This window comes from Vidua chalybeata, chromosome 1, assembly GCF_026979565.1.
Source record: "Vidua chalybeata isolate OUT-0048 chromosome 1, bVidCha1 merged haplotype, whole genome shotgun sequence".
NCBI classification, from domain to species: Eukaryota; Metazoa; Chordata; class Aves; order Passeriformes; family Viduidae; genus Vidua; species Vidua chalybeata.
Window position 1 is genome coordinate 68333001 of NC_071530.1, and position 10580 is coordinate 68343580.

The window sequence follows — 10580 nt, forward strand, 5'->3', positions numbered from 1 at the left end:
GAGGTTTTTTGTTTGTTTTGCATAGGTTGTTTTATTTTTAGCATCAGTCTGGTTGCCAAAAAAGCAGCCTCCCAGTGTGAGTGAATACACTGCAGTTCAACTGCGTGTGCACTCTGGGTCTCGCAGAGGAATGAATGTCAAAGCAGCAGAAACATCACCAAACAGTTTTCTTAGCAGACACTGCTGTGAGGATGTTCTTGCTACACCTTGACGGAAGTGCTGCACAGCAAGCAGTTCCTTAGGAGTGCCAGATAATCTGACTACTCGACATTATAGTTTGGTGTTTGGTTTAGGGCATTGTCAGAAGAGGAACAAAGGACAAACATCCTGGCTGGTGCCCGCTGTGCTGATGGAAAACATGATGAACACCAGTTTGCCATCAGCTGCTGATCACCAGCTGTGCTGGGAGCTACCACGTTCAGCAGGCTGTTGGCTAAACCCTTAATGGGAGCGTTCCTTTGCCTTGTCCACTCCAAGGGAGTTGGTGTGCCATCATTTCAGCTCTTTGAACCAACCAGCTGTTGGCTAAACCCTTAATGGGAGCGTTCCTTTGCCTTGTCCACTCCAAGGGAGTTGGTGTGCCATCATTTCAGCTCTTTGAACCAACCAGCCTCAACTTAATGGTGCTAAACCATAGACCGTGGTCCTGAGTTGCTCAGCTGAGCTCTGTGGTGCAGCACAGGAAGGAGGAACACAATTGTCCTCTTCCTGGATGTGGCAGCAAAAGTGCTGGTGTCACCTGCTTGCATCATCACTCCTAACCTGCTGGTGTCTCTAGCAGAAATTTTGGGTCTCTACCAAACACTCTCCTGTTAAGTAACATTCACTGTGGTGAAAACAGGTTGCAAGCACTTTCTTCCTCGTGCCTGGAAGTGAGACCTCCTCACCTGCCTGTCTAAGGCTCGTGGCACCTCAAATTACCAAGCTGGAAAGAAGAAAAATGAATAGATGGTGTGTAGGATAAGGGTGCTTAGTACTTAAAATATGTTCAAGAACTGTTACCTAAAATACAACACTGGTACTTTAATTTCTTGAAGTGCTATCTATTATATGGTGAGGAAAGCAGAAATGAAGAAACCAGCCCTTACTTCCTCATGTGGAAGCTATCCCAGCTTGCCAAATCATTAACAAATGTTTTAAGCAAAGGGGAAAAATTGTGCCATTTGCTCATAAGGCAAAACCATTTGGACTACTAGAAATTTCAGAGTAATGTGAAAGGTTAAAGCAAAATAAGGCACAGCAAAAAGAGGAAACAACTGTAAATATTGGTAAGAGTTAAGTAATATGGTAGCAATTAATACACATTTCTTATATGTTCCATAATTGGGAGACAGGCCTGCAAAAATAACTACAATTCATAGAAAATAAGCAAAAACAGTTATGCCAATATAAATCCATATTGCAGGAAAATAATTAAAATCAGGCAATTAGTGGCACACTAATGGCACATTAATATTTTAGTGGGAATCAATTGCTACCATTTTGAAAGGAGTAATTTAAAATCAGATAAACCTTTAGAACAGATGTTCAACTACACAGCAAACCCTGCCAGACGACATTAGTTAAGGAGGCATCTAGTGTTCTCTTATGTGTTTTTAAATGGTTTCTCCTAAAAGAATGGTGCAACCCAGGTCTTGGGTTTCTAAGTACTATTTTCCACATTTGCTGTTAAAGAAAATGTTGTGATAAAATCTGAGGGATTTCCTAGTAAAAGAGAAATAGCATTATTAGCAGCCATGAGGCTTTTTGCATTCCCTGAGCTTGGACCAGATATGTTTAGGGTTATTAACTACACACAGGATCAACACAGCACTTTCTTTCTTTTCCCTACTCCTCATTTCACAACAGCCCACCTTGACCTGATCCTGCTGTCAGCACACACATTTTGCAGAATCATTTGCATCCTAAGATGATTACTGAAAATGACATTAAAAAAAAGAATGTGAAAATTACTGGTAAACAATCCATGGTATTGCTTTTCAATTCTCACTAGGATTGCATGGGAATGTATTTCTCAGGAGTCATTACATTAGGGATTTTATGCTGGAGCTGTATTTGATATGGAGCTTGATAATTTGGTCAAGCTGTTTGGACTGATAGTTGTTGTCATTTGAACAGAAAATTAACATGAAAAATGCTTGTTTGCAGACACCCAGAGTCAAGTAACTGGAGGAATCTGTGGATTCAACTCAACCACACAATGTAAAACAGAAACCTATTCAAATATGGTTCATAATTTCTTTTAATGCGCTTTTAATATTACCTTCAACTTTCAAACCTAAATCTAGCAGATTTTACAGTTAGCCCAAGGTAAAGTATTCAATTTTTGGATGTACCTAGTTCAAATATGCCAGATCTCTCCAATTTCCTACTTATGTGTTAGATCTCCCATGACAATAGCTTGTCAGAAAATGTGAATGACTCATAACTCCTAAGCCCTATGAAACAATTTACAGGGATTTAGAAATAGGCAGGGATTATCACAGTTCACACACAAAATTAATACCACCTTTTTAAAATGCTAGCAGCATTCTTTCAAATAGTATTCTTGCTTTGCTTTGAAAATTATGTAGCCCTTCATCCTGGTTTTAGTAGTCATGGTTTTTGTACAAAAAAAATCAGCAAGGATATTATTAGCCTCTTCAATGATTAAAAAAAAAAAAAAAAAAAAAAGCTTCCAATCCCATATGAAATTCCAGCTTCTCTGTATTTCTAATAAGGGTGGGATTTTACTATATCTATGAGGATGGTCAAACACTGAATAAAAAACTCAGTAAGTTTATACAATATGAATAGAAATTATTCAGAACTTAGATTATTAGACCTAATTTTCTTCTTTATGCAGGAAAACCAAGCAGCTGTACTTCAAAAAGGCATGCATTAGGTCCATAATGGGAAAAGTACTGAAATGGAAGCAAACAGATGGAAGCGATTACTTTAATTTCCAAATCTTAAATACAAATATTTAAATGTAATTTCTGCACAATGCCCAGCAAGCAAAACCCTTTAGACCTTTGAGTCTCTCAGACAGCACTTTTAGAGATCTCTGCTGTATAGGTTTTTTGGTGTCTCAGCAGACTTTCATCTGATGTTCCTAATGAGATTAAATGCATGAAAATACACTTATTCAGTTTTTCTGAACTACAGCAATGGCTGTGTTTCCTATAATGATATATTGAATATCTTTTATTATGTTGAATCTTATATCTTATGTTGAATATCTTTTTCAATTACTTTGAATTACTTGAATATCCTTTTCAATTAATACCAAGTCTTTGGCAGTAAGGCAAGGAATGTCTCTTCATTTGGATGAAATGCTGACCACCTTGAAGGTGGAATTTTGTCACTGATTCAATAGGTCCAAGATTTCCCTTCATCTGGTATAAAATCATGGCCATTCTTCATGACAAGTAAATATATAGTAATGTCACAAAGGATTCTAAATTCAGACTGAAATTAGCATTAACTGTGACAAAACCATGTTGCACAAAAGCTTCCCATTCACTAAGATTTCAGAAGTATTGCTTTGGTCTTGTGGTTCATAAGGGTGTCAAGATTGGTTTTAATACCTTTTGTATTTATAATGTATTTATCTAAACTTTTTATGTCATATTGTACATGGAAAATCTTAGGCCATTTGTCAATCTTTTAATCAGTCAATTTTATGGTGATAAAAGCCCCCTCCCATGTACAAGTTGTCATCCTGCCTTCCTCATAGACTGTTATTGCATTTCAACAATTTAACTCAAATAAACAGTCTCTGAAAAGGAAAAGTTTCGATTACCAGTGAGAAAAAATGGTTTCAGCTTCCAAAGGGTATTCACAGCATAGGAGTTGAAAAGGGTTTTGTTTTATGGGTTTTGTTTGTTTTAATGTGGATCTCCAGAAAGTTGCAGAACCGCATCTCTTTCAAAAGTTTCTGATGAACACTAGGATCCAGGTTCTCACATGTAAAACCTCTATGTTTATGTGGGGTTTTGTTTGGCTGTTTTGGATTTTTTTTTTTTTCAGTCTCAGAAAAGTATAATTTGATCAAATTCTTGCCCTATATTATGCTAGTATACTGCTTTGAACTTCAGTGAGGAAGAAGCTCAATCTTACCCAGAGTAGGTTGATATAAAGGTCAGTCTACCCCAAAAACTATTGCTAAAGTATTAAAATAATTAACTTTTTTGCTTGCCTTATTTCTTAAGTTGCTGAATTTTGCTCCTACCCTGCCACCTAGCAGCCTGCCTTTGGAAAACATAACCCAATGTCTTCTTAAAATTCTGTAAGGAAACTTACTCAGACAGAAGATATTTACCTCTTGTCTAAGGACACTCAGAAATTCCAAATGCTTGACATACCCTCCAAAATTAACTACTGGAAAGGATATAAAACATGACAAAACAACACATCTCTAGATCACCTTTTTGAGTTGTTAGCACATGAACATTACATGTCTGAGTCATTAGATTCCCCCCCCCCCCCCACCTACAGCATTAGATTTTTTTATTCATTGGAAATGCAACATGAAAATGGAAAACAACATGAACTTGTACCCACATTAATTCTGTTATGTCATTTTGTGTTTGCCTTTGTTACAAGCAGCAAGGCGCATAGCTCGCTCAAAATCAATAGTGGCATGAACTCACTTGGCCTCTCCCAGGACAACAGAATTTGCCAGCTGGTCCTTCCAGAATTTGCCAGAAGGACCTTCATGACGTCGGCTGGCAAAACCTTGCTGGTCTTTAGAGTTGTGTTTGACGTGGCACAAAGGAACGCTAACCTGACCTCATCAGCTCAGATACCTCCCCGTCCTTTGGGAAAACAGAGTTGGGCAATCTAGCCTGTTCTAGTAACTCCTGGCTAATGCAGGCCAACCTTTTCAGTCCAGCAGTCACAGCTGGGTACGTTGTACATCAGTCCCATTTCTTGGGTTAAAATGGCAACAGGCTTCCAAGCAATCTTGCAGTATAAATACTGCATTAAAATTTGTTGGCTTGAATGTGTGTTTTTTCACACTGTCGAAAGAGGAATAAATTCAACCCTGTCACTCTGCATTTTCCCAGACTGCCTCAGTTAGTCAGTTCTCAATAGCTCAGCTAGGATACCAGATAGCAAAACAGGTATTTGAGAGAGTATATCCTGTAAAGAGAGAGAATGTTTATCACAGTCATTTATATTGATTCTCATGACTTATGAACATCACAACTTCATTTGATGTATATATAAACCGTGACTAGTAATCTGTAACACAATACAGTACTGCTAAAAGCACACAAGGAGACTTCAGAGTTGAATTTCGATGAATAAAATAGATTATGTAGTGGGCTGGATACAGAGAGATTTGCTTTTCTGAAGAATGTTAATAGTTTTTTACAGTAAGAAAGAAAAAAGAGCAGAAATATGTGCTGCTTTGATATTAGTGTGCCATTCTAATAAGCGAGCCTGTACTTGAAAACTCTCAAGTGCATGTACAAGAAACAGGACTGCATGAGAGCCTAACCCTGTAAAAGCAAAGAACTGGCACAATAGCTGTCATTAACAGTACACAAATAAAAATTGACGAAGTACCCATCTATGAATGCAGGGATGCTTAGTCCTGCATCACCAGAAATAAAAATAGAAACAGAGTTTTCTATTTAATTGATTATAAAAACAGGTCAAGTCCCACAATCCCAGTGAGTTCAGTTCCACAGCTTCAGCACCTTCAGCAGGAAAGGCAGAAAAGAAGCTCCATCTGGTGGTGTGGCTGATTGTCATTGCTTTTCAGTTTTGTCTGATTGCAAATACATTCCTCTCCAGCAACAAAATGAAAAATTGAAATAACATGTAGAAGATCACCTGTCCCGCAAATGGAACGAGCATTATCAAACACTTTAAAATCAGACAACATTCTAAAACCAGGACTTTCTATTTGAAGCAAATCAGAGTTGAAGCTTTTCAATACAAAGCACACATGATCCTGTCATGGTAGTAATCTAATAAACATAAAAGGGTGCATTGGCACACTTCAAGAGGTGACATGCTGTGATCTGGGGTGGGGAGAAAAAAAGGCAGGAATCGCTGGTTAAAGGATGAAGGAGGAGATGTGTGAACATGAAGTCAGGGTTGCTGTTGCATCTGTATCATATAGAAGTTATTATTATTATTACTATTTGCAAAGAATTGCTGAACAAACTGCAGTGATGCTGGTGGTCAGGATTTGACCTAAGCTTCCAAGCAATTTCAGCAAGTATTTAATTCCAAGTGTCTGTGTACATGATTTCAGCAAAGTTACTGCTTTGTGGGATTGGGAAACATGTTCCCCCAAGCTGATGTGATAAAATGTTATAAGCATTGTAAAGTATAAACCTAATTGGGTAGATGATACTGTGTGGAGCCACTGAAGGTCTATGCTTACTTTCACACACAAATGTCTGCTGCTTGTCCTTCAAGAACCTATGGCAATTTCTCTCAAGACATGCTCCTAGTCCAAGTTTGTGTTAAACTACAATTTTAAACACAGATACACATAAACCTTATCCTGCAAACTCAGGTGAATAAAATACACTTTGTCACTTTGTCTGCTCTTTTGTAGTGCCCACATTTCAATGGGCAATATGCTGCATTTCATCAAGTCAATGTATCATTACTTCTTTTCCTAAATAGTAGAACAGAGCCTAGTATTAATTACCCACAAAAAATCCATGTTAAAAGAATGGTGGGAATACAGATTCAAGCATCAATACACGGGAAATTGCCTGAAGTCACATTGCCTTTATAACCTTAATGCAGCCTTTTTTTTTTTTTTTTTTTTTTTTTTTTTTTAGCCCATCATTAATGTTACAGCCTTTAATTATGCATTTTTAGGCCATTTTTCTTTCAGGACTGTCTCGTTAAGCACATAAAATAGGCAGCTACTTAATGATGTTGTCACTGCTTTCCTCCATGTTGCTCAATGTGTAGCTGCAGGCCTGACTTATTGAACAGTATTCCAGTCCTGCTCTGGAGATGTGATTGGATTTCCTCACGGGATCCTCCATTGTGCTCAGCATCACAGTATGTTCAGTTGCTTCAGAAACAGTAGACTACTGTGAGATAAAGTATTCCTGATTTTCAACATTAGAGAGTTGAGTTGCAGAGATGTCAAGGTAAAAAGTGTCCCTTTATTCTAAGTGCTCATTTCGGAAGTGTGCAGCTTGACTTTCAAAATTGCTTATGAGAACAGAAGACTTTCATGGACTCAGCACATCACTCCTTTTGATTTCAGCTAGAGCGCAGTACCTCTGAAATCTGACTGCTTGGGTTATTGGGGTAGGAAATTATCAGTATGCATTAGGTAGCCAAGTTAGTTTGAGCAATTTGCATAGCACAGCCAGGTACTTAATTTCTGGAGTAGCAATAAAATTTAGTCCCTTTGGCTAGAAAATCACTTGCCTCTGTGGCAAGACCATCCTTTCCCTTCCTGTATTCTTTGTAATTTGAAGGAAATTAAGTCCAAGTCCTCCAGCCATGGAGGTAGTATGTGATCATGACATTAAAACATTACCAAAGGATGTTACCATGATTCATATCACCATGAATTGAAATTGCAACCTTAATAAAATTCTTTTAGACTTTTTGTTACTACTGGCTTGGCACAATTCAGGGCAGTTCCTCTTACAAGCCATCTGCAGATAATACATAGTTCAATACATTTTCATACAGTAAATATTTAAAAATAAGTTTAGCCGGTATCTGGACTACTAATCTGTTGTAACTCTGTTTCTGTCTCCATTTTCATATCTAACTAAAACAAAAAGACAAATCCCATGTCTCCCATTTGTTTTCACTCCCAAACTGAGGAGACATTTAAAGGCTGCTACTTCTGTGATTCAGTACATCTTTTCTAATGTCTCTGTAATGCGATAGACTGTGAATGCAACCTAATGGTGCCAAAACTGAGTTGTTTATATTTTCACTCTGTGAAGCAGAAGGACTCACTTCAGTTTGAAAATACTTCAAGAAGTCACACTGTAAGGAGTTCAAAAATAATTCAGTTGAAAGAAGACACTTTGTTTTCAAAATAAAGATGTTCTTGAAGAAGAAGTGGTAACTGCACTGTGCTCCTTCTCCCATCCAAGAAACAGAAGTGCCTGAGAACAGTTAAAGTGAACAGAAAGTTTTCACTGCTCTGTGTTACCTTCTTCCCAACAGCAGTAAGTAGATCACTGCCCACTCATCTTACTGGACTCATTGCTTTGATTTCTGGTAGTTAATGTCCCTCTCCTGTACATACCACTATTTCCTAATCACATAAGCAGTATTGCCCAGACCCTTTCCATCCAAGCATTTAACTTGCAAATCTAAGGATAACTCAACAGGATCAAGATTAGCTAGACTAGTCTTAGGGAACCAATCTTTTGAGCCCTTAGATATCTTTTGAATTATTAATCAGGCTAGAGACACAAGGAGGAGCAAGGTAAAAACCAAGGGGGATTAATGAATTTATTAACTGAGCAAAACTTCTAAGACCAATGGATTAATTTTCGTTATGAAAATTAAATGGATTCAGTGAGTAAAAAAAGCTAAATTACCTCAAAGACCTATTTCAGGAGTAATTTTCTCTCCTTTGCAGTTTTCCCTTTTTTTTACCTGTTGTCCTTGAAGATTGCATTTAATTTCACTTAATTTTATTAGTTATCCTGGCAAATGAAGAAAAAATGGCATTTCTTATTTCTCCCACAAGAAGGATGCATTCATTCCCCAACAGAAATCACTTCCTTTGCATTCCAAGAGCAAAAGATTTATCTTGGCTAAAGGCAGAGTGTTTTTATTTAACTGTGATGCCTGTCTTACTTTGAAATTTGAAGATTAATGACTCTGTGCAAAATTCTATATCTCTTTCCTGCCATAGGTCAGGGGGGTGTCTTATCACTATGGTTTACAAATGAGTCCATGTAGTCATCATTTCTTGATTCATGTTACAGAACAGGAAGACCCATAATGTTTTGTCACTCAGCTGCAACAAGATGCAAATTGCCTTCTTTATTTTTCATATTTAAATGCAGTGGATAAAAGCAGTGAGGTGGTCACCTTTCAGTATGTTCTGCCAAGAGCTCTAATTCTCCAGGCAACCGGTGAAGTCTAAAAGTTTATTTGAGATGCCATGTCTTCACACTGATCCAGTTTTTGCTGTTTGCTTGATTTAATGGATGATGCAGTTCCTTGTCTGGATTTTTTGCCTAAAACAAAAATCCAGGCATGTACAAAGGTTTGCCTATTCCTTAATGTGTTCCCAAACAAAGCAGCAACTACAGGAAGAAGTTAATTTGAATGCAACCTGCTAGAAGGCAGAAGTACCAAAGATGAAATTAATTTTCCTTCTCATCATTGCAATCAGCAGCAGATTTTGTGTGAATGAATTGTACAGGCAAAGAGTCAACTTGCAGTGGCAGAGCTTTTATTCAAATTTTTTTTTCAAGCACTTTGGCATGAAAAAAATAATGGAGGAAATTTCACACTTTCCCTAGTTGTTTGGATGCACCCCACTTTTAACTTTCTGTGCCACCATTTTTCTTTTCTTTTTTTTTTTAAGATATGGACAGGAAGGAATGCTTAGTTATATTTTCACTTTGCTTTGCATTCTGTATCTTCATGATGGTGCATTAAAGTTACTGTGTGATCTGCAGCAATCCCAGGAGCAGCACTAATGGTACTAGAAATAAAATGTTCTAAGGATATTATCAAGACAATTTCTGCAGGGTCAATTAATATCCTTTATCACACCAGCTCATATAACGGCAAAAATTATGTACAGATTGAGAACAAAACTGCTACGATGAGTTTAACACCATTGTGTTAATTGGTTATTCAGTTTGAGGGGAAATGGTGCCTGTTATCTGTCACACCAGGAGAGGAGACCTTAGCAATGGAAGTGCAGCACTTTCCCCATTTGTTATGGGACAAGGAGAAGGACATCTTTATTGCCCATGGAAGGTCAAGGTGGGCGTGGAAGTGTTCCCTAGCATGTTTCCCAGCAGAAGAAGGGGCAACCAGAGGAACATGGCCACAGTTTGTTACCTACTGCAAGGAAGTGTGAATAGAAAACAGAGTACATGTGCCTCATATTAGCCATAATGTGAAGGACAATTAATCTGTTTAGGAGGAGAAAGAAACTGTGTGAAAATTCCCCAGTATCATGCAGGGCCCTGACAAAATCTGATCCTTGGGAGGCAAGTGGAAGTGATGACCCTGCTTGAATATAGATGAAACACACTCCTGCTCCCCAGAACCTTGTTGGAGGAATTATCCCTCTCATTTCTTCTACCATTGTAATACCACAAAACTGAGTGAGTAGGAGGTTTCCCAGATGACTGAGGGTTTAACTCCAAGAAAAATAGATCAGATGGTTGGTTGGTTGGTTGGTTGGTTGGTTGGTTGGTTGGTTGGTTGGGGGTTTTTAATGGCATTTTAAACCAAATCCAACAACTTGGTCTTCCTGGCTTGAATGGCTGCTTTGGGGAGTAGCTCGGCAGAGCTTTGTCTGTAAGCCCCTTAAAGAACAAGTCTGAGTGGGACCTTTTTTACAGTCCATCACCGCTCTGAATATATGGACTAAAGTTTGTAAAAAACAG